This window comes from Panthera pardus, unplaced genomic scaffold (assembly GCF_024362965.1).
Source record: "Panthera pardus isolate Hobbes unplaced genomic scaffold, ASM2436296v1 HiC_scaffold_16, whole genome shotgun sequence".
Classification (NCBI taxonomy): Eukaryota; Metazoa; Chordata; class Mammalia; order Carnivora; family Felidae; genus Panthera; species Panthera pardus.
The window spans coordinates 149068617-149091398 of NW_026526721.1; the positions used below are offsets into that span (position 1 = coordinate 149068617).

The window sequence follows — 22782 nt, forward strand, 5'->3', positions numbered from 1 at the left end:
GGGAGCACCCCCATGGGCACAGTGGGGAACAGCAGGTACAGAAGGGACAATATGTTTTTACACAATGGTTTTGGTACCTGTGACACATCCCCTCAGCTCCCCTATGATTTCAGCTGTGGCTCTGGTGGTAAGTTCAGTAAGTTCATCTCTGAAGCTGGGAGCCCACCCAGCTCTCCCACAAGCACGCCCCGGAAGTGTGGGAAGGTCACACCCAGGAGCCACCGTCAAGGGGAGAATGAGAGCCAGTAGACAAAAAGCTCATCCTTTGGACAGAACGTTCTGGAAGGAATTCTGTACACTTGCCGGAGGTTCTAGAATTGAGACCCTGTTGCCCAGCAACCTCGATAATACACAGAGGGTGACTTTTCCTCCTTCCTGGGCTTGCTCACTTCCTTTCCCTTTACCCCTGCTTCCTGGGATCTCCTCCCAAACGAACGAGTCCTGTCTCAGGCTCTGCTTCTGGGGGAACCCAAACTAAGAGAGAAGTGCTATTAACAACTTGAGGATCTGAATGCCATCTCTTACCTTTCAGAATTGTCACTTACACCTAAACCAGAGAGGAGGAGAGTCCCAACACTGGCTTTGAAACGCCTCTGACCCACAGGAAATGGCTGTTTTCAAGGTAGGCTGTGAAAGGGACTTATTGATATAGAAAGCTCAGAGGACCTGGTATGGGGATTGGTTGGGGGACTCAGTTTACCACATGACAAGAAATTGTAGTTTCACCCAGGGGAAAGCTGCTGGATATTGTTTCCTCAGTCATAATGGCCACATGTTTTAAAACCCCACAGTTCTAGAAGGATGAATGGCTGGGAAAAGATTGGGATAGGGAGGCTGTATGTGAACGTAAAAACTCTTATAAATATTTTTACATTCATAAAAGCCCATGAAGAAAATAACTGAAATTTAAACCTCAAAAAATTGGAAATAAAAGTTAATAGACGATTACTTTTCCTCGTCTTTAATCTCAAGATATTGGACTGAGGTAATGATGGAGTGATGTATGGAGGAGAAAGGTTTGGGGACGAGGCATTCTTAAGATTCCTTTTATCCTCTGAATTACTTTTGATCTTCATATACCCTATGGAAATTCTTTCTGTTGTAGAAAGTAAATACATCGCAGATGGAGTCAGACTCATGTATTTGGTGAGGTGTGGTAACTCCCATCCAAATATTTCTTTTAATTTTACTCTGCTCATCAAAGGGCCAGCTCACATGGAAAGTGTGCTTGGTGTGCCGGAGACCAGGTTACATTTCTATGTTATTCACGTGTTTCACGAGACACTTAACAACACAATAGCCCTGAAGGTACATGACAGCGTCTAGTTTTATAGACAGGAGAGCTGAGGCTCTGTTATGCATGCAGTATGATCTGACCTGGTTTTAAAACTTTGAAAGGTTTTTCATGTGGATATATTCATGCATGGGGGGAGGGGGGGGGAGGGGCGGGGACTTGCCAGGCCATATGACTTGCCTTTGGGTTAAAATCATGATCATCTAAAAATATTGGAATACATGCTGTTAAAAAGCCCACTTCCATCAATTTTGCATTGGAGAAGGCCATATTTGTCTCAGGGAGAAAACAATTCTTTTCTTTAAGGAAATGCTCCGACGGCTCACTGGTCATGAATAAGCTCCCTGGCTCTTGTCAAGACAACAAGAGAAATTACTCGGCTTGGATCGCTTAATATTAAGAGATTTAAAATGTTTCCCCAGTGAGCTCAAGTCAGAAGTTAGAGTGCCAGCGGTTAAGATACGCCCAAGGCAGGGATGATCAGTTTTCAACTGTGTGTTTTGTTTTTGTTTTTTTTGTCTTGTGCAGTCATTCCCCTTTGTTACTCTCAAACCTTCAGTGGATCCCATCACCCACGGAGCACTGCATTAGCAGTGTCTTCGGAAACTAGAGGGGAAAAAGCAGATACGTCAGCGTCTGGGCAAAGCCATGCCAAGGAAACACAATAGTCAGCAGGAGCAGTGAGCGGACAGTCAGAAGGCAGTAAGACAAAGCTGGCAACAGTTGAGATTGAGAGGTGACGTCTGTAATTCTCCACCTGTAGAATTATTCAGGAAGCCGCTGGATCTCGTACAGAGGGAGTCTGGATGAGGTTTCGGTTTTCCTTGTTTGTTTGCTTTCTCCTGGAGATTATAAGAAACCGAGACTTAGTCAGCCCACAAAGATTACAAAGGGAGTGTGAGCCAGTTGACTCAAACCCCTAAAAAAGATATGGTGATTTCGTGGTGACTTCCTGAGCTCACTCCTCTTCCCAGTCACCTGAGAGCCCGTTAATTTGGGGGCATTTTTTAACATTTATTTATTTTTGAGAGAGAGAGAGAGAGAGACAGAGTGTGAGCAGGGGAGGGGCAGAGGGACAGAGACACAGAATGTGAAGCAGGCTCCCGGCTCTGAGCTGTCAGCACAGAGCCCGATGCGGGGCTCGAACTCACAGACCGCGAGATCATGACCTGAGCCAAAGTCGGACACTTAACCGACTGAGCCACCCAGGCGCCCCTGGGGGCATTTTATATTCAAGTTTGTTAGATAAATGGAGTTGAAATTTGATTTTACTTCTGATTCATCACCTTTGTTCACCAACTGTACAACTGCGGTAACTTCCAATAACTAACCCAGCCTAAATTATTAGTAAATGTGGTCTAATTTTTCAGACCCCCCCACCAGACAATTTATTAAACTCACTTGAAGCGTGTGATAGGATGTAAATGGAGCTCTTGGGGCTTGTTCACGGTGTCCCATTATAACCTAGACCCTTGGAATCCCCGTCCCAAGGCACTGATCATGCACGCATGCTCCAGCACCATGAAGCAACTTACAAGGGGGTTCCAGGATGGCTGCCAATGTCAGTTTTTAAAATCCAATGGGAGGAGGTTTCTGGAAAGATGGAACAGACGTACTCTCTGTTATCTCTCCCGCTAAATCCAGCTAAAACCTCTGGACATTACATAGAAAAGAAACGTAAGGAAGGGTGTCACGGTTCATGAGTTCGAGCCCAGCGTCGGGCTCTGTGCTGACAGCTTGAAGCCTGGAGCCGGCCTCTGATTCTGTGTCTGTCTGTCTGTCTGTCTCTCTGCCCTCCCCCACTTACACTTTGTCTCTCTCTCTCAAAAATAAAATACAACGTAAAAAATTAAAAAAAAAAATAAGGAGACTCTGAAAGGTAGACCTTGGCTGAGGACCTCAGGACCCCAGGAATGACAAGCTGATGTTTCCCTGGGTGTTCTTTGGGCCCCGTAGATCCCAGACGAAGACCAAAGGAAGCCAGCAACTCAGATATGCCAATGGTTGCAGACAAAAAGAAGCCCCAGGAAAAGCCTGCTCTCTCTAGCCAAAGGACCAGGAAAGGGGCAGTCTTAAAGACAGAAGACCTTTAGGCGACCACTGCTCTCCTCCAGCCAAACATCACAGAGAGTACTGTAGTCCTACTCCACTCGTTCTAGCAAAGGCCAAGTGGAGAATCTAGATTTCCACCTCAACAGGCTGTGACAAGGCACGTCCCCCCCGACAGAGTGGTGTCACAAAAGGTAGGGAGTTGGGACTTTCATCTCTGAGGTACGGACTTGCACTTCCAGGAGATAATGAGGTACCCCTTCCCCTCCTCACTGGGGGGTGTCAGAGAAAACCAGGTGGAAAGTCAGGACTTCTGCCACTGCTCAGCAGTAATGAGCTCACCCAGCTCATTGGGAGATGACCAGGAACAGTAACCAAGTGCCTCCCCTGTCCCTTCAGCCAGGATAATAACAGCAGAGACCCAGTGGGGGAGACTGAACTCCTATTCCCACCCAGGAGCACAAAAAAAGCTTCCTCCCTCCTCCTGTGTTGACTCCCACCCCCCGTAAGGAAGTGATGTCTCCCTTGGGAGCAATGTGAGAAGAATCCTTCTAACAATGTAAAATTTAAAAAAGATCTCGAATCTCATAGTACCCCAGATGTCCAGGTTTCAATTGAAAATCAGCAGTCATACCAAGAACAAGAAGATTTCGACTTGAATGACAAAAGACATCAATACACAACGATTATGCCCAAGGACCAAATACAAATATCAACACCAACACCGAGATGACACATTGGAATTATCTGACAAAAATTCAAAACCAGCCGATATAAACCCATTAAAATGAGTAACTATGAACCTACCTGAACAAATTAAACTTTAGAAAAACCTAACTAACAAGTAGAAGATATAAAAAAGAGCCAAATGAAAATTTTGGAACTAAAATATACAATAGCCAGAATAAAAGCTCAGTGGCAGAATGGAGAGGACAGAGAAAAGAATCAATAACCCTAAAGGTAAAACAATAGAAATTAAGACTCTGAACCACAGAGGACAAAATAAACTGATAAAGAACAAAATCCGCGTGATCATCTCAGCAAATGCAGAAAAAGTGGCTGAAGGAATTCAACACCCCTTCATGACAAAAACACTCAACAAACTAAGGATAGAAGGGAACTTTCTCAACCTGGTAAAGGGCATCTATGAAAAGCCCACAACTAACACACTTAATGGTGAAAGATTGAATGCTTTCCTCCTAAAATCAAGAATGAGACAAGAATGTTCTTACCACTGCTATTCAACACTGTACCGGAGCTTCCAGTCAGGACAATGAGACACGGATGAGAAATAAAAGGAAAGAGGTAAAACTGTTTTATTTGCAAAGGACATGATCTTACATACAGAAAATCCCGAGGAGTCCGGTTAAAAATGAACAGAGCCCCAGGATTATAACAAAACAAAAAGCAAAACAAAACAACAACAACCAAAAAACCTAGAATTTGGGGTATCGGAGCCCGAGAAGGAGGGGAGAATGGGAGTGGAGCTGGAAAAATATTTGGAAAAAAAAAATAGCTGAAAATTTCCCAACTTTAGCAAAAGACATAAACCTATATATCAAGAAGCTGGGCAAATCTCCAATAGGATAAACCCAAAGAAATCTGTGCCACAATTTCCGAAAACTCAAGACAAAGAAATCTTGAAAGAATTCAGAGACAAATGAGGTGTTACCTGTAGGGAAAACAATCCAAATGACAGTGGCTTTCTCATCAGAAACCGTGGAGGTCATAAGGAAGCGGCGAGGTATTTTTCAGGTGCTGAGAAAAAAAGGACTGCAACCACTGAATTTTATATTCTGAGAAAATATCCTGTAGCAATGAAGGGGAATCAAGACCTTCTCAGATGAGGGAAAACTGAGAGAACTGGTCACCAGAGGACCTACTTTACCAGAATGGCTAAATGTAGTTCCATAAAAAGAAAGAGAACCGGGGCGCCTGGGTGGCACAGTCGGTTGAGCGTCCGACTTCAGCCAGGTCACGATCTCACGGTCCGTGAGTTCGAGCCCGGCGTCAGGCTCTGGGCTGATGGCTCGGAGCCTGGAGCCTGTTTCCGATTCTGTGTCTCCCTCTCTCTCTGCCCCTCCCCCATTCATGCTCTGTGTCTCTCTGTCCCAAAAATAAATAAAAAACGTTGAAAAAAAAAAATAAAAAAAAAAAAAAAAAGAAAGAGAACCATAAAAGAAGGAATCTTGGAATGTCATGAGAGAAGGAATAACATAATAAAAAAAGTCAGTAAAGAGGCTTTCCTTTTCCTCTTAACTTTTCTAAATTATGTTTGACGGTTGAAGCAGAAATGACAACATCATCTAATGTAGTTCTCAAAGGATGGAGGTGGAATATTTGAGGAAATTGTATTACAAATCAGAAAGGGTAAAGAGATATAAAGTGGGGAGTACATTTTATCCACTTCACTTGAACTGGCAAAAAGTTAACATCAGCAGACTGTGACGGTTACGGACACATAATGTAATACGTACAGCAATTGCCCAAAAAGGTATGCAGAGAGATATGCTCAGAAACATTACAGAAAAGTCAAAATGGAATTCTAAAGAAACGCTTGATTATCCCTCAAGATGGCAAGAAAAATGAAACAGAACGACAGGAAAACAGAATACACAGAAAACAAAAAAATAAAATGATAGACTTAAGCCCTAGCATGTTAATAGTTACACTAAATGTAAATGAACGTATCCACCAGTTAAAAGACAGAATTTGGTGGAGTAGCTTTTTTAAAATTATTGAATTAATACGCTTCAAGAAACTCGCTTCAAATATGATGGGATAGGTCTGTTGAAAGGATGGGGAAAGCTATGCCAGACAAACATTAATCAAAAGAAATCAGGAGTGGTTATATAAAGATCAGAAAAAGTAGATGCGAAGCAAAGATCATTATTAGAGATAAAGAAGGACATTACAGAATGATAAATCAATCCCCCAAGAACGCATGCCCATTTGAAATGTGTATGCAGCCAACAACTGAACTACCAAATGTGTGAAACAAAAACTGATGGAATTGAAAGGGGAAATAGACAAATCTACAGTTTTAGTGGGAGACTTGAACACCCCTCTCTCAACAATGATAGCAAAACCACACATAAAATCAGCAAAAATAGGGGCACCTGGGGCAGTTCAGCATCTGACTCTCGATTTCGGCTCAGGTCACGATCTCATGGTTCGTGGATTTGAGCCCCGCATCAGGCTCTGTGTTGACAGCGTGGAGCCTGCTTGGGAGTCTGTCTCCCCTCCCCCCTCCCTGCCACTCTCTGCCCCTCCCCTGCTCAGGATCTCGCGTGCTCTCTCTCTCTCTCTGTCTCTCAAAATAAATAAATTAAAAAAAAAATAAAGATAAAAAAATAAAATCAGGTAGACTATAGAAGAATTCAACAGCGCCATCAACCAAGTGGATTTAATTGATCTGTATAAAACACTTCACCCAACAACAGCAGAATGCACATTTTATGCTCAGGGAACATATACCAACAGAGATCATATTGCAGGCCATGTAACAAACATGAGATCATGCCATTTGGGATGACTTAGTATTTGCTAAGTGAAATAATAAGTCAGGCAGAGAAAGACAAATACCATAAGATTTCACTTGTATGTGGCATCTATAAAACAAAACAAGCAAACAAAAAACAGAAACAGACTTGGAAATACAGAGAACAAACTGGTAGCTGCCAGAAGGTAGGGGGTGGGTGGAGGGATGGGTGAAATAGGTGAAGGGGGTTAAGAGGTACAAACTTCTGGGCTGCCTGAGTGTCTCAGTCGGTTAAGTGTCTGACTCTCGATCTCAGCTAAGGTCTTGATCTCAGGGTCGTGAGTTCAAGCCCCACGTTGGACTGTGTGCTGGGTGTGAAGCCTACTTAAAAAAAAAAAAAGGTAAAAACTTTGTAAAGTTATAAAATAAAGAAGTCACAAGGATGAAAAGTAAACCTCAACAAACTTCTAAAACTAGAAATAATACAGAATATATTTTCTGGCCTCAATGGATCCAGACTTCAGTTTAGGATCAAAGAGGAAATATTGAGAGAAATTTTAAAATACATTAAACTGAATGCAAATGAAAATACAACGTATTAAAATTTGCAGCTAAAGCTGTGCTGAGAGGGAAATTCATAGCACTAAATGTTTACATTAAATAAGAGAAAAAGTCTCAAATCAATAATTTACAACCCCCATCACAAGAAATGAAAAAGAGAAAAATAAACCCAAAAGTAGCAGAAAGAAGGAAAAAGAAAGGTAAGAGCAGATATCAATGAAATTGAAAGCAGAAAAATAATAAAGTCAATTTTAAAAAACCCTGGTTCTTTGAAAAGATCGATAAAATTGATCAAACCTCTAACAAGAATGACAAAGAAAAAAAATGAGAAGACACAAATTACTAACTTCAGGAATAAACTGGGGGCATCACTACAGAGCTTGGAGATATGAAAGAATGACAAAGGGATATGGTGAACGCATCTATACAAATAAATTTGACAACTTAGATGAAATGGACCATTTCCTTAAAAAGTACAGACTCAGTATGAAATAGATTATTAGGATAGTCCATAACAATTATGAAAATTGTTCATACGTTAAAAATGCCCCCAAAAGAAATCTCCAGGCCCAAGTGGATTCAATGGACAATTCCACAAAATGTCTCAAGAAGAATTAACACTGAGTCTATACAGTCTCTTCCAGAAAATAGAAATACTCTCTTCCAGCGTCAATTCATAAAGCCAACACTACCTGCAACCACAAGAAAGGCAATACCAAAAGAAGAAAAATACAGACCAATATCCCTTATGAATATATATGCAAAAATTCTAAACAAAATGGTAGCGGATAGAATTCAACAATATAGAAATGGAATTACACACCATGACCAGGTGAGGTTTATTCCAGAGGTGACAGGCTAACTTAATATCAGAAAATCAGTCAATATAATCCACCATATTAAAAAGTTGAAGAAGCACATGGTCATATCAATTGATGTAGAAAAGGCATTTGATAAAATTAAACATCTATTGTGATAAAAAACTCTCAGAAAATGAATAGTGAACTTCCTCAACTTCATCAAGAATATCTACTAAAACTACTAAGCTAAGATCGTGCTTAATCATGAAATTCTGAACGCTTCTCCTCTCAGATCAGGCATAAGACAAGGATATTCACTCTCACCACTATACCAGAAGCTCTAACCATGCACAACAGTCAAGAAAAGGAAATAAAAGGCACAGAAATGAGAAAGGAAGTAAAACTGTCCCTATCTGCAGAGAATAGGATTATGCACATTGAAAGTCTCACAGAATTTATAAGAAAACTCCTAGAATTGGGGCATCTGGGTGGCTCAGTCAGTTGATCAACTGACTCTTGGTTTCAGCTCAGGTCATGAGCCCACTGTTGGTGAGCTTGAACCTCCCAACGGGCTCTGTGCTTCTGATGCAGAGCCTGCTTGGGATTCTCTCTCTCCTTCTCTCTCTGCCCCTCCCCAGCTTGTGCTTTTTCTCTCTCAATCTCTAAATAAATAAATAAATAAATAAATAAATACTAAAAAACCACAAAAAAACAAAAAACAACTTCCAGAAGTCATGAGTTCAGTAAGGTTACAGGATATAAGAATATACAAAAATCAATTGTATTTTTGTATACTAGTAAGGAACACATAGAAACTGAAATTAAAAATACAATGCCATTTAATTTGCTCAAAAGAAAATGGGAATACTTAGGTGTAAATCTAACAAAACATACATAGGACTGGTTTGCTGAAAAAATACCAAACACCAGGAAGATATTCAAGAAGATCCAAGTAAATGAAAAGACATACTGTGTTCATTAATTGAGAGGTTCAGCATAATAAAGATGCCAATTCTCCCTAATCGGTATGTAGGTTTAACTCCCAAATCCCAGTGAGACTTTTTTTCTAGATATTGACAAAATTATTCTAAGCTTTTATATGGAAAGGTGAAGGGACGAGACAGCTAAAACAATTTTGAAAAAGAAGAAAAAAGTGGGATGAATTACCACATCCAATTTCAACACTTGTCATATAGGTATAGTATTTAAGACTGTGTGGCATTAGTGAAAGGATAGACTGATGAACAGAACAAAACAGAGAGGCTAGAAAGAACCCCACACAAGTACGAGCAACTGATTTTGGACAAAGGGGCAAAAGCAATTCAATGGAGGAAAGACAGCCTTCCCAGCAAATAGTGCTGTAACCATTGGGTATCCACAGACAAACAAAAAAACAAAAAACAACAACAAAAATGAACCTTGACTTAAACCTTACACTTTAGGCAAAAATTAACTGAAAGTCAATTATAGATTTAAATGTAAATAAAACCTAAAGCCGTAAACTCATAGAAGATAATACAGGAAAAAATCTTTAGGACCCAGGTCTTGGTGAAGAGTTCTCAGACACGACACCAGCCGCATGATCTAGGAAAGAAAAAAAAATCAGTAAATTAGACTTTATCAAAATCAAAATATTACAAAATATTCCATTGAGAGGATAAAAAGACCAGCTACCAACCGGGAGAAAATATTTGCAACCACATAGCTGACATAGGACTCACATTCTAGAAAAGATGAAGAAAGAATTCTTGCATGTCAACACATCAACATGCCACGTATAAAATAAATCCTATTTCAAATGGGCAAAAGACACAGGCATCTCATCAAAGAGGAGATGCAGTGGCAAACAAGCATGCAAAGGGGTGCCTGGGTGTCTCAGTCGGTTAAAGCATCTGACTTTGGCTGAGGTCATGATCTCACGGTTGGTGAATTTGAGCCCCTCATCGGGCGATCTCGAGCCCCTCACCACTTCAGGTGAGCACCAGCACCGCTTCTCTCTCTCTCCCTCTCTCTCCCCTCTCTCTCTCCTCTCTCTGCTCCTCACTCACTTGCACCCTCTCTCTCTCAAAAAAAAAAAAAAAGCACACAAAAAGATATTCAACATCACTAATCGTTAGGGAAATGCATATTGAGAACATGAGGTTTTATCATTGCATAGAAGTTGAAATAGGTAAAACAAACAAACAAAAAAAGCCGGCAACACCAGGTGCTGGCAAAGATGTGGAGACGCTGGATTGCCCACATGGCTTCTATACAATGGTCACTCGGGAAAAGAGTTTGAAAGTGTCTTAAAAAAACTAAACATACACCTACTAGAGATTATACTGCCGGAGAAATGATAGCTTATGTCTAACAAAATCCTCTACAGGACGGTTCACAGCATAGCTATTTATTTGCAGTCGTCAAAAACCAGAAGCAACCAAAATGCCCCTCAACAAGGAAAAGTTAACTGTGGTAAACAACCACAACAAGCCCATCATCAATAAAAAGGGATAAAATATTAATACACACGGCAACCAGGACAAATCTCAAGAGCATTATGCGGAATGAAAAAAAAGCCAACCTCAATATTACATACTGTATGACTCCATTTATATATTATTCCCTAATGACAGAATTATAGAGATGGAAAACGGATGAGTGGTTTCCAGGCGTAAAGAATGGGGGGGGGGGGGGGGCGGGGGGGAAGGGTGGGAATGATTATACTGGGTAGTAGGAGGGAGATCTTTGCAAAGATGTAACAGTTCTGTATCTTGATTGGTGGTGGCTACAGAAATCTACAAGTGCCCATGTCAGTTTCCCAGTTTTGATATGTCCTACAATTACATAAGAATGTAGCCTTTGGAGAAAATGGGTGAAGGGTACACAGCACCTTCCAGCACTATCTTTGCAACTGACTACAAATGCATAAGGATTGCATAAAAAGTTAAAAAAGAGAGAGAGAGAGAGAGCCAGAGAGATCACCCAAACGTAAAGGAAATCGACGCTCAAAGAAATCTAAAGGGGCTGGTATTCTGAGCCTGAGTGCTACGTTTGCCACCTCAATGGAGTGTGGCGCCTTGGGAAAGTGTCAGAGACCCGAGATTAAATGCTTTGTTTGTGTTCCTAAGACTCCAAGCGGCTTTGAAGTGTTTGGTCTCCAGCGGGGTCCGAAGTTCAGCCTACCACTGGCTCAGGGAGCCACACCTGTCTGCACACACAGGGGCGGGCTGGCTGGCCCCTGCGGAACCCTCCTGTTTAGGCAATTCCTTGTGTAGTGGAACAATGTCCAGGAGAACAAGAATTGAAAAAAGTGAGGGTGTGGCTGCTGCTTCATTGAACAATGTCTCCCAGTGGGAATAAGCCCCGCTTTCCAGCCTCTGGCCGCAGTCCACCTCCTGTACTCGGGGGAATTCTCTCCTAGGTGCACCTGGTTCAGATAAGCTGCATCGTGTTTCTCCTTAGGCCCCTGCAAGCTACACCTTGGAGAGTCACAGCCTGTAAACTTGGAGTCGTGTGGCTTTAGGTGAGTCATCGGTTGGCTGAGCCGTGCTGGTTAAAGGGCACACTATACTTTAAGACCTTTAACTGAAAGGGAGAATAAACCGAGAATTGTGTACCTGGTGCTCTTGATGTCCGTGTTAATCAGCTCGACTCAGTCCCCGTGCCGGCAGGCCCTGAGCTAGGCATTGGGATGCAGGAGGGAATAAAGCGCTTGTTGTCCTTCATGGGGTTGAGTACGGAAAACGGACGTGAAGCAAACAAACACAGAGAAGTATGTAGCGGCCCATGCCTTCCGGAACTTCCTGCCAAGAGAGCGGGAGCAGAAACATAAACCGGGCAAGTGCCAAGGAGATCAGGAAAAGCCCCTTGGAGGTGTCCCTTCAGCTGGGAGACGCGGTGGGGATACAGGATGGAAATGTGCTCCGGGTGGGAACCAACGTGTGCCAAGCAAAGGTCACGGAGTGGTTCAAAGCTTGGCAAAATTGGAAGCGAGCTGGTCTGATTGGAGAGTGGGGTGCCTGCGGGCCGTGGTGAGATGTGTTCATTGCCGACAACCAACAACGGCGGAGGGGGCATCGCCTGATACTTCCAGTGGTCAGTCTGTGAGCAAGCATTTGCTGAGACCCCGCGGGCTGAGCTACAGGTCCAGTGGGGTGCCCAGTAAGGTTTGGGCCTGCCCTTAAGGAATTTCCAAGCCTCTAGTGAAAAGAAAAGTGTACTTCAAGGAGATGTGTTGTTTTCCGTCTACAGAAGGGTGAACTGGTGTTGGCAGGCTGAAAATACCACCAGAACGTCTGACCGGCCTCTGCAGCTGTTATACATTACCGAGGCACAGAGGTCTGGCCTTGAATGTCTTATTTTTTTTTCTGTCCCAATATTCTTGTTTTAAAATAGAGGAAAAAAAAAAACAAACCCCAACTTAAAAACAGTCTTGTTTACTTTATCCAAGATTAAAGAGCTTAAACCGACTTGGACAGTCTAAATGGATTTTTAAGTGCTTTATGGACAAGTACCTCTAATTGCTAAAACGCCCGACTGGGCTGCCGTGATTCTGTGCGATGCTTGTGTTGTCTGGGTTTGCTTATTTGCTCTCCTTGTTAGAGGTCAAAAGCTAAATCTCAGATTAGACAGTCTTAACTTCTGAAGTTGAGGATCGCAACAAGTTCTAAATTTTCGTCCTTGAGTCGGCTGGTCCAAGGCCTGACAATGTCTCTCAACCAGTGTTCTACCCACGAGTAAACAGTGCAGTGATGAACTGGAGGAGAGGGGACAGATCGTGGTCTATGTGTTTTGGAAACATAGAGCCACCACAGACAAGTGTGGGAATGGGGCAAACCTCTACCCCTCCTTCTGCTTCCTTTTGTCCATCTTGGAAGCATCCTGGCATGGTGGAGACCCAGATTCTGAGTGCCAATCCTAATGAGGGTGCTAAGGGACTATGTGACTCGGGGTGGGGCACTTCACTTCCTTGAGTTGCAGGTTCCTCACTTGTAGAGTGGGGATGGTAACACTTGCCTCAGTGCTCCGTTACCGAATCTAAATCGTGGCCGTGAGGGCGCAGGCAGGCCCAAAGCTCTGGAGTCAACAGAGTTCTTGCGAGAGTCCCTTCCTGAGAGAAATGGGTCCTAGATGGCTGGCTCTGTTGGAGGTTGGAGTCACCCACCAGATGGGGCAGCCATTCACTCGGGCCGTCCAGGCGGTGACTTCCGGCACAATTTCACCGACGGATGACCCACAGTTCATTGTCCTCTGGAGAATGGAGCCAAGGCCTACTCTAGAAACCTGACGCAAAGGGAGTCAAAAGCCAAACTAAGGAGCAAGCAAGGCTTGGTCGGGTGGGAGCGAGGGGGTATATGTATGGGGCGGGCAGTGCTTCTGGCCCTTCAGAGGGACTCCCATCTAGCAAGGAGGCAGGAGACAACTCTAATCAGAATTGGGGTGTGGTGGGGGAGCAAGGCCAGCAGGAGACTCACTCCAATATCCGGAATGGGGAGGGAGTGGCTGAGGATACAGTCTGAGCCGAGCCTTGAAGGATGAATGAACCCAAGAGAATTTCAGAAGAGGGGTAGGAGAGGCCCTACACTGAGGCAGCTGAATTCCCAGGGGTACAGAGGTGTGCAAACAGATGCTGTGTCTGGGGCAGCAAGTTCAGTGTGAACGAGCTGTTGAGCATTACAGATGAGCCCTGAAATGAAGAGGGGATCGAACGGCCTGTATTTTGTGTGGAGGAGCTTGTTAGACTTTTTTTCATCATCAGGGCAACTCAATAAAACTGACAGAACACATATTGGTATGGATCTCTTTTCATTTATTTTTTTCATTTATTTAAAATGTTGGCCTGGGAAGCTCTTTCAATCTCTGTGTTCAGATCAGGAGAAATCAGGAAAGTTGTCTCCAGTTAGGAGCTTAATTTTTGCCTGGGTTTTCTGCCCCCCGGGAAAGCAATAGTTCTGACCTTGGATTTCAGTTCTGGAGCCTGGATAGCTACTGCCTCTCTTATCATTTATCTCTTCCCTTACCTCTGTGGGTTTTTTTTAAGGTTTTTTTTTTTTTAATTTTTTTTAACGTTTTTATTTATTTTTGAGACAGAGAGAGACAGAGCATGAAGGGGGGAGGGGCAGAGAGAGAAGGAGACACAGAATCGGAAGCAGGCTCCAGGCTCTGAGCCATCAGCCCAGAGCCTGACGCGGGGCTCAAACTCATGGACCGAGAGATCCGTGAGATCGTGACCTGAGCTGAAGCCGGATGCTTAACCGACTGCGCCACCCAGGCGCCCCTGGTTGTTTTTTTTTTTAATGTTTATTTTATTTTTGAGACAGAGAAAGAGCAGGAGTGGGGGAGGGGCAAAGAGAGGGGGAGACACAGAATCCGAAGCAGGCTCCAGGCTCCGAGCCTTCCGCACAGAGCCCGACGCGGGGCTCGAACCCACCAACCATGAGATCATGACCTGAGCCGAAGTCAGGCGCTCAACCAACTGAGCCCCCCAGACGCCCCCCCCCCCCGCACCTTTGTGTCTCGAAAGCACTTCCCAAACATGGCTTCCACCTCATGGATATGATTCTCTGCAGTGTTGGCTCGTAGGGCTAGATTGGGGGTGGGAGAGAGGGCCCTGAAGGGACAGCAGAGCAGAATTCTGGACAGCTCTTCTTTGTAAGTAGGAATAGTGGGATTTACCCCATCTCTAACCCCAAAGGGCATTTTTGAACCTCACAAGACCATTTCTCACATTTGCCCAGGTATCCCTGATCTCATATCCCACAGTACTTGCTGTTGTCTATCTCATTCCCCTATTTCCTTGGAGGCTCCTTGAATGTCCTCAGACCTGTAATCTGGCAGTGGGTCAATTATGACAACTCATCAACTAGTGGTTCTCGACCTTGACCACACGTTACATTTGCCTGCATTTACCCAGGAAGGTTGAAACCCATCGCTGTCCAGTCCCCAACCCAGACTTTGTCGGGATGGGGCCTGGGCACTGGTTTGTTTCCAGATTCCAGAGTGTTGTGGGGACCAAGGAACGACAGTGAACATGAAAGTGGGACGAGCCCACTTCTGTCCCAGGCGCTGTTCCCACCAGCAGCATCTCACATGGGGACCCGCCTCCCTACTCATGCCGGCACCTCTCTCTCTGCTTTTCCAACTACTGCTCTTGAGGAGTTTGCATCTGTCCCAGCAGAATATAACGAAGTGGGGACAACCGTCACTTTAACGCTGTCGAGTGGGGACCGCATCCCAGTTTCCCGAGTGTTTTCTGATCAGAATCCCACAACGTGAGATACGCAAACATTTTACTTGGCTGCGTTTATCGGTGTCTCTTTGTACAGCGTTCCGTTCACACAAAGGCTCCTCTAGTCTTTTGGGTTTATTTGGTCACGCTTGGACCATTCTGGATGTGTGTCAGGGATTTCAAGTCCAGGCTCCTACCTCTGAGCAATCTGGAGAAGGTCACCATATTCACGTCCAGCATGGACCATCACTCCTCACAGCGTGCTGTAGCTGAAGATTCATGTGAGAAAGATGAGGGGTGGCTGGGGCGGTTCAGCGGCCGGCTCTTGGCTTCGGCTCAAGTCATGATCTCATAGCTTCCTGAGTTCGAGCTCCGTGCCAGGCTCTGTAATGGCAGTGTGGAGCCTGCTTGGGATTCTCTGTCTCCCTCTCTCTCTGCCCCTCCCCTACTTGTGTTCTCTCTCTCTCTCTCAGGATAAATAGATAATTTTTTTTAAAAGATGACCTTACCCGTAACGATCCTTTCTAGTTCCCCCCCAATCTTTAGGATTGTAAGAATTTGGCCTTATGCTCTCTCCTTACTTTTCAGCTATACAACATCACATTATTTCTGCTCCCTTTCTATTGACTTTTACTCATTTCGGAAAATATTTACTGGTCGCCAAATCATGCAGGGCATCTTGGGGGACACCTGGCAGGAGCAACAACGTATCCGCTCTCAAGGGCTTCCACATCTCTTTAGGAAGATACCCACAGACACATAGAGCAATTTAAACCCCCAGCTGCCACACTCACTCACACAGTGGTGCATGGTGTGCCTTGTGCACCCGGGGAAGCCCGTCCCTCTGTGCGCCATTCCACAGCTGTGAGTTTTGACTACGTGGGACTAGAGGCCCTGCAGCTACGTGGTGAGTTCTCCGGGGCTGTGGTCTCCCGGCCACAGGGCCATTGGACAAGACATCACGAGAGGAGGTTAGGCGTATGGCAACTGCAAGGTTTACTGTAGAAGTGACAGATGACGCTGGGTATGTGGGGAAGAGAGGGCGGACGACGAGCAAGGGAACAGAGCTTTCGACGTGGGCCACGACGGTGGGCCCTTGTCCCTGAAGGAGGAGACCTTCCGTTAGGGGAGTGGGCAGGAGCCACGCTGGACTTGAGTTGTTACCACTCTCCGGCCAGCACATGTACCAACTCTCCCGAGAGAGTCTATGCCCCTTAATGGTGGGCATGGAGGCTTGTGCGTCCCGGGGCCCCTGGGGAGGGGGGGCTACACCAGTGAGCTCAGGTGTTCCTAGGCTTTGAGATGTGTCGTGACTTTTGCCTACCTGCTGGTACTGCTAGAAATCAGAGAACAGAGAGATGTTTCCCCGCATGGTTGCAAAGCGCTGAGATTTTGTTTGCTCTTTTCCCGTTGAACCGCTGAAGTGACCGTGTGGTGTTGCACCTCCCGCGGGCCTTCAGCCTGACCTTGGATGCCGCTTACGGGACTCACGTGCAAGGGTGGCAAATATGTGATGCCCAAGCCTAGAGGGCTCCAGAACTCAAGGGAGGGACACCAAGTCGACCGTCACCAACAGGTGGTTCCTACTGAGTCAAAGGTGGCATCGGCAAGCTGAGGAGAGAGGGCTCTCCAGAAACCAACTCTGCCGGCACTTTAATCTTGGACTTCTAACCTCCAGAACTGTGAGAAAATAAGTGTCTGTTATGTAAGCCACTCAGTCTGGTTATGGAGACCCGTAATACACCACCAGCCCTGAGAATTGCCTGACACCGGTTTTGAAGATCCAAAGGAAGACATAATCTTACCACACTGAGCAGTAATACCAGGGAAATGAAGTGATGGAAGAAAAACATAAGGCACCGGGGGGGGGGGGGGGAGTACAGGAAATCTAACATTTCCATAAGAGGAGATGTGAAGCGACGTGGAAGGAGAATAATGATAATTAGGAAAATAATAGAAGAAAACATCTCTGAGTTGACTCGATCTTCAGATTTTAAACACTTAATGAAAAGCAAAATTAGTAAGAATTTATATCAAAACCGGTATAAACAATAACAAAAACCAGCCCTACGTGCCTAAATGTATCCATCCTAAGGACAATGGATCTTCCACACTTCCTTAAAAAAGAAAGAGAATCATTCATTAGTTGATGGGCATTTAGGCTCTTTCCATAATTTGATGAATGGATAAGGAAATTGGGTTTATATACACAATGGAATACTACTTGGCAATGAGAAAGAATGAAATCTGGCCTTTTGTAGCATCGTGGATGGAACTGGAGAGTGTTATGCTAAGTGAAGTAAGTCATAGAGAGAAAGACAGATACATATGTTTTCACTCTTATGTGGATCCTGAGAAACTTAACAGAAGACCATGGGGGAGGGGAAGGAAAAAAAAAAGAGAGGGAGATAGCCAGACCATAAGAGACTCTTAAAAACTGAGAATCAACTGAGGGTTGATGGGGGGTGGGAGGGAGGGAAGGGTGGGTGATGGGCATTGAGGAGGGCATCTGTTGGGATGAGCACTGGGTGTTGTATGGAAACAAATCTGACAATAAATTTCATATTTAAAAAAAAGAGAAAAAAAGAAAGAGAATCAGATTAGAAACAGACTTCTCATCTGTAGCCCTGGGAATCACAGCTATAGTTCTACCTCCCAAAGGAACCCCATTGAGCGACAGGGACACTAATGCAAAAGCTGGACACATGCAAGATAGCATTACTAAGTCAGGGCAAAAGAAATACACCTTGAAACACTCAACGTCTCAGAGAGTACACTACCCAGGTGTCCTATCTAAGGAGAATTCATGACAGGAGAATGCAACCCAGATGAAAATCAAACGAGATCCAAGATCTGCAGGGGACTAGAAATAGCAGCGGGCTTCTCACTTCTAATGCATCGAGTAAAATCTAAATGGATGGACTGGCAGTTAAAGTTGACCACGCATTTATACTTCTCTCTCCTGTGACCCCATTCAAAGGATTGTAAGTGAATTTTAAAAAGGAAAAACCCCACAAGGTCCAAAAGACAGTAGAAGAAACAGCGGCAGACGAGAGGTTTCAGTGGATGTTGGGCAATCAAAAGGTGGGCGGGGCAAGGTAGAGCCAAGTCGCTCCGCAGAACTGGACTCAAAGGCACCAGGGACAGCAAAGGGTGGGGCAGCACTGGGAGCTGGAACCAGGCAGACTGGTTAGAGCCATCTGCACCTGAACAGTACTCTCTTCCATCCCAGTGTCAGGAGGAAGCCCGGGGAGCTTGACTTGGAAAGACTTACAGTGCAGAGGACAGCAGACACAGCAGAGTGTGGGAGATAATGCCTGAAGCTTCACTAGAGGGATTCAGTGAAAGTTTGCAGCCTGCCTGCAAGGACCTCCCCCAGAGCCTTCCTCGGGAGGCTGGCGGTCAAGCACGGACTCCCCAAGAGAAAGACTGGAGAGGATAAGTACCCCCAGACTGACAAGTTAACGCGAAGGTACGTGGGATAGAATGTATTGCTATTGGGTCTCGTTACTCACGCTGCTATCATATGGGTATTACTGATTTGTTCAGTGTACCAATAAAGAATACAGAATTGAACGCCTACCAAATTTAGAAGGTCCTGTTTGACCCTGGGTCAAGGGGAGAGGAGGGTAGAATGACATCCTAAAAATGACTTCCTGAAGATAGCTTACGATCACTCCAATGTCATTTTTGATATATACAAGAAATGTGTGGCCTGGAGAATTAAGCATAAAGGACTATGAGAATATTGCTTCCCTGTGTTTTGCACCCATGATATAAATGTCTCCACGAGGCGGAACTGATACACACATATCTGGGATGCTATAAAAATGCTGTTTTCATAGGGTTCAATCTACTAAAGAGGGGCTCGGTATGACAGCATGGGTGGAGAAAGGGATTGTTCTGGTTTCTGAAGCTCCAGGTTTCAAGTCCCGGAGAAATCTCTAACAGGAAATAACCTTGGTAACCTGGGAGCAAAGCTGGACTTTTAGTGGGTAGGCATCTTTAAGCCACAATAAGATTTAGAATTAAGGATGGAAAGACTTCCGAGAATAAAAATCCTTGTATTGATCTTTTTCGTTAGAAGGAATAGTTTGTGTTTGGTGTCTTTGGTATTTGTCCTGTTAGAATTTGGCTAATTATAAATGAAAACCTTGAACTCAAATTTAAAACGTCTGTTAAAGGATGTCCATTCTCACAACTTTTATTCAACCCAGTACTGGAAGTCCTAGCCATAGCAAACAGATAACATAAAGGAGTAAAAGGCATCCAAAAAAGTAAGGAAGAAATAAAATTTTCAGTTTGCAGATGGCATGATACTATATATACAAAAACCCTGACGATTCTACTAAAAAACTACTAGATCTGGTAAAATGAATTCAGTGAAGTCGTAGGATATAAAATCAATATACAGAAATCAACTGCATTTCTATACATTAAAGATGAAGCAGCAGAAAGAGAAATTAAGAAAACAATCCCATTTACAATTGCACCGAAAACGATAAGATATCTAGGGATGAACTCAACCAAGGAGGTGAAAAATTGAACTCTGAAAACTATAAAACGTTGATGAAAGAATTTGAAGACGACACGAACAAATGCAAAGACATTCTATGCTCATGGATTAGAAAAACAAATATTATTAAAATGTCTGTATGACTCAAAACAGTCTACAGAATTAATGCAATCCCTATCAAAATAACCACCAGCATTTTTCACAGAACCAGAACAAAGAATCCTAAAATTTGTATGAAACCTCAAAAGACCTCAAATAGCCAAAGAAATCTTGAAAAAGAAAAACAAAGCTGGAGGCATTACAATTGCAGACTTCAAGTTATATTACAAAGCTAAAATAGTCAAAACAGTGTGGTACTGGCACAAAAATACACATAGATCAATGGAACAGAACAGAGTGTCCAGAAATAAACCCACACTTGTATGGTTAATTAATCTTTGACGAAGGAGGCAAGAATATGTAATGGGAAAAAGACAGTCGCTTCTACAAATGGTGTTGGGAAAACTGGACAACTACATGCAAAAGCATAAAACTAGACCACTTTCTTTCACCATACACAAAAATAAACTCATAATGGATTAAGCACCTAAATGTGAAACAATAAAAATTATAGAAGAAAGCACAGGGAGTAACGTCTCTGACTTTGGCCATAGCAGTATTTTTCTAGATATGTTTCCTAAGGCAGGAAAAACAAAGGCAAAGATGAACTACTGGGACTGCATCGAAATAAAAAGCTTCTGCACGGCAAAGGAAACAATCAACAAAGCTAAAATACAACCTACCGAATAGAAGAAGATATTTGCAGATGATACATCTGATAAAGGGTTAGCATCCAAAATATATAAAGAATTTATACAACTCAACACTAAATAGCAACAAATAATCCAATTAAAAAATGGGCAGAAGACATGAACAGACATTTCTCCAAAAAAGCCATCCAGATGGCAAACTGGTACATGAAGAGATGTTCAGTATCACTCATCATCAGGAAAATGCAAATCAAAACCACAATGAGGTACCACCTCACACCTGTCAGAATGGCTAAAATTGAAAACACAAGTGTTACAGAGGATGTGGAGAGAAAGGAACCCTCTTCCGCTGTTGGTGGAAATGCAAACTGGTGCAGACGCTGAGAAAGACTGTATGATGTTTCCTCAAAAAGTTAAAAATGGACCTACCATAGGATCCAGTAATCGCACTACTGAGTATTTACCCAAAGAATATGAAACACTAATTCAAAAGGATGTATGCACCCCCATGTTTTTGCAGCATTATTTACGATAGCCAAACTATGGAAGCAACCCAAATGTCCTTCAAAAGATGAATGGATAAAGAGGATGTCATGCATATATTACACACATATATCATATATATAACATAATATATATTATATATAACACAAAAGGAAATCTCTGGCTGAGGACTTTGCAGAAGGTCCAGGAAGTCAGATTAGAGAAGAACAGGGCCTCTGGAAGAGAGAGACAAAGAGAATGAAGGGAACTGTTTACCCCAAGCTGATCTGATACGAAGGAGTACTCCGGAAGAAAACACTGCTTGGCATATGGTCGATCAGATGCCACGTGTGGGTGAGATACAGGTACGTAAAAACCAGGCAACTGTTAATTTCAGAAAAACGAAAACAAATTGTACAGGAAAAAAATATATAATCTTCTACTTGCCACCACAAGGAACATTATTTCCATAACCACAGTCATGTAAACATTGACCGTTAGTGAACGAACAAGAAGCAATTCTGTAGACGTTTTTGGGAGGATGAGAGCAGGGGAGAGGGTGTTGGGTGGCATTATGACAACATTTTGACTCAGTTGAACAGGATGTTAATGGATAAGTTCTAAAAGCTAGTGAATAAGAAACTAGGGATATGAAAGTATTTAGAAAGCTGCAGGTTAGGGGCGACTGGGTGGCTCAAACACCGGCTCAGGTCGTGATGTCAGAGTTAGTGAGTTTGAGCCCCACGTTGGGCTCTGAGCTCACAGCTCAGAGCCTGGAGGCTGCTTCAGATTCTGTGTCTCCCTCTCTCTCTGCTCTCCTCCCCCCCTCCCGCACTGGCTCACACTCTCTGTCTCTGTCTCTCTCTCTCTCTCTCTCAAAAATAAACATTAAAAAAAAACACAAAACCCTGCAGGTTAATATCAGAAGTGAACAGTTCAAGGAGGCAAAAAGAAATTGCTTCTAAGGGAGCAGGCTTGAGGAAGGGTTGGGGGTGGGAGGGTAATTCTTCTAAATCTTCTGGTACGACGTGATTGTGTGATGATTTGCAGGTATTGTGCTTACGCCGAAAGCCCTTTATGCCTCAGCTTGTCCTGGCCTCACCTGCCGGCTCCTCAAATCTCGGCTGCAGTGCAGCATCTGGCCAGCCTCCTGCAGGTGCAGCCTGACAGTATCTGGCCTCCGGCCCACGTAAGCTTCTTACTTCCTGCCCTTGGGCTTCTCCCGGAGACCCAGGCAAGAGCCACCTCCCTTCTGATGTACGTTCCACCTGGAAATAGAGTCGAGTCGACACCCCCTGAGTCACCTCTTTGACCAACTGGTTTAGGGGGAGAATCCTGAGCTGACAGAGGCATCCCTCCCTCTTTCTCGGGAATGGACAGACAGCGCTAGGACACGTTCACGCAGCTGTCCAGGCTGTCCCCCGATAGAGCAACCAGTCACCTGCAGTCATGACCAGCAACAGTGAATCCTTGAACCGGCTCTCCCTCCTTCCCTGTTTCACCTCCTATCACTCCCCGTCCCGTGGAGCAAATCCCCGGTTTGTCTTGTTTGGTCTTAGGCTTTGCTTTCTGGCAAACCCAGGTTAGAACGAAACTGATTAAAAACGTTAAAAAAAATTTTTTTTAATGTTTATTGATT

General features: G+C 43.9%; 1 long non-coding RNA gene across 1 annotated transcript in view; it reads left to right on the forward strand.

The window, feature by feature from the left end:
- The first annotated feature begins 368 nt into the window (after positions 1 to 368).
- Positions 369 to 22782, forward strand: part of LOC109248801 (uncharacterized) — a 78348-nt gene continuing 55934 nt past the window's right edge. Inside the window, exons 1-2 of the long non-coding RNA XR_002072264.2 lie at positions 369 to 622; positions 18628 to 18867. This is a non-coding gene — a long non-coding RNA (uncharacterized LOC109248801). The remainder of the gene's footprint in view (positions 623 to 18627; positions 18868 to 22782) is intronic.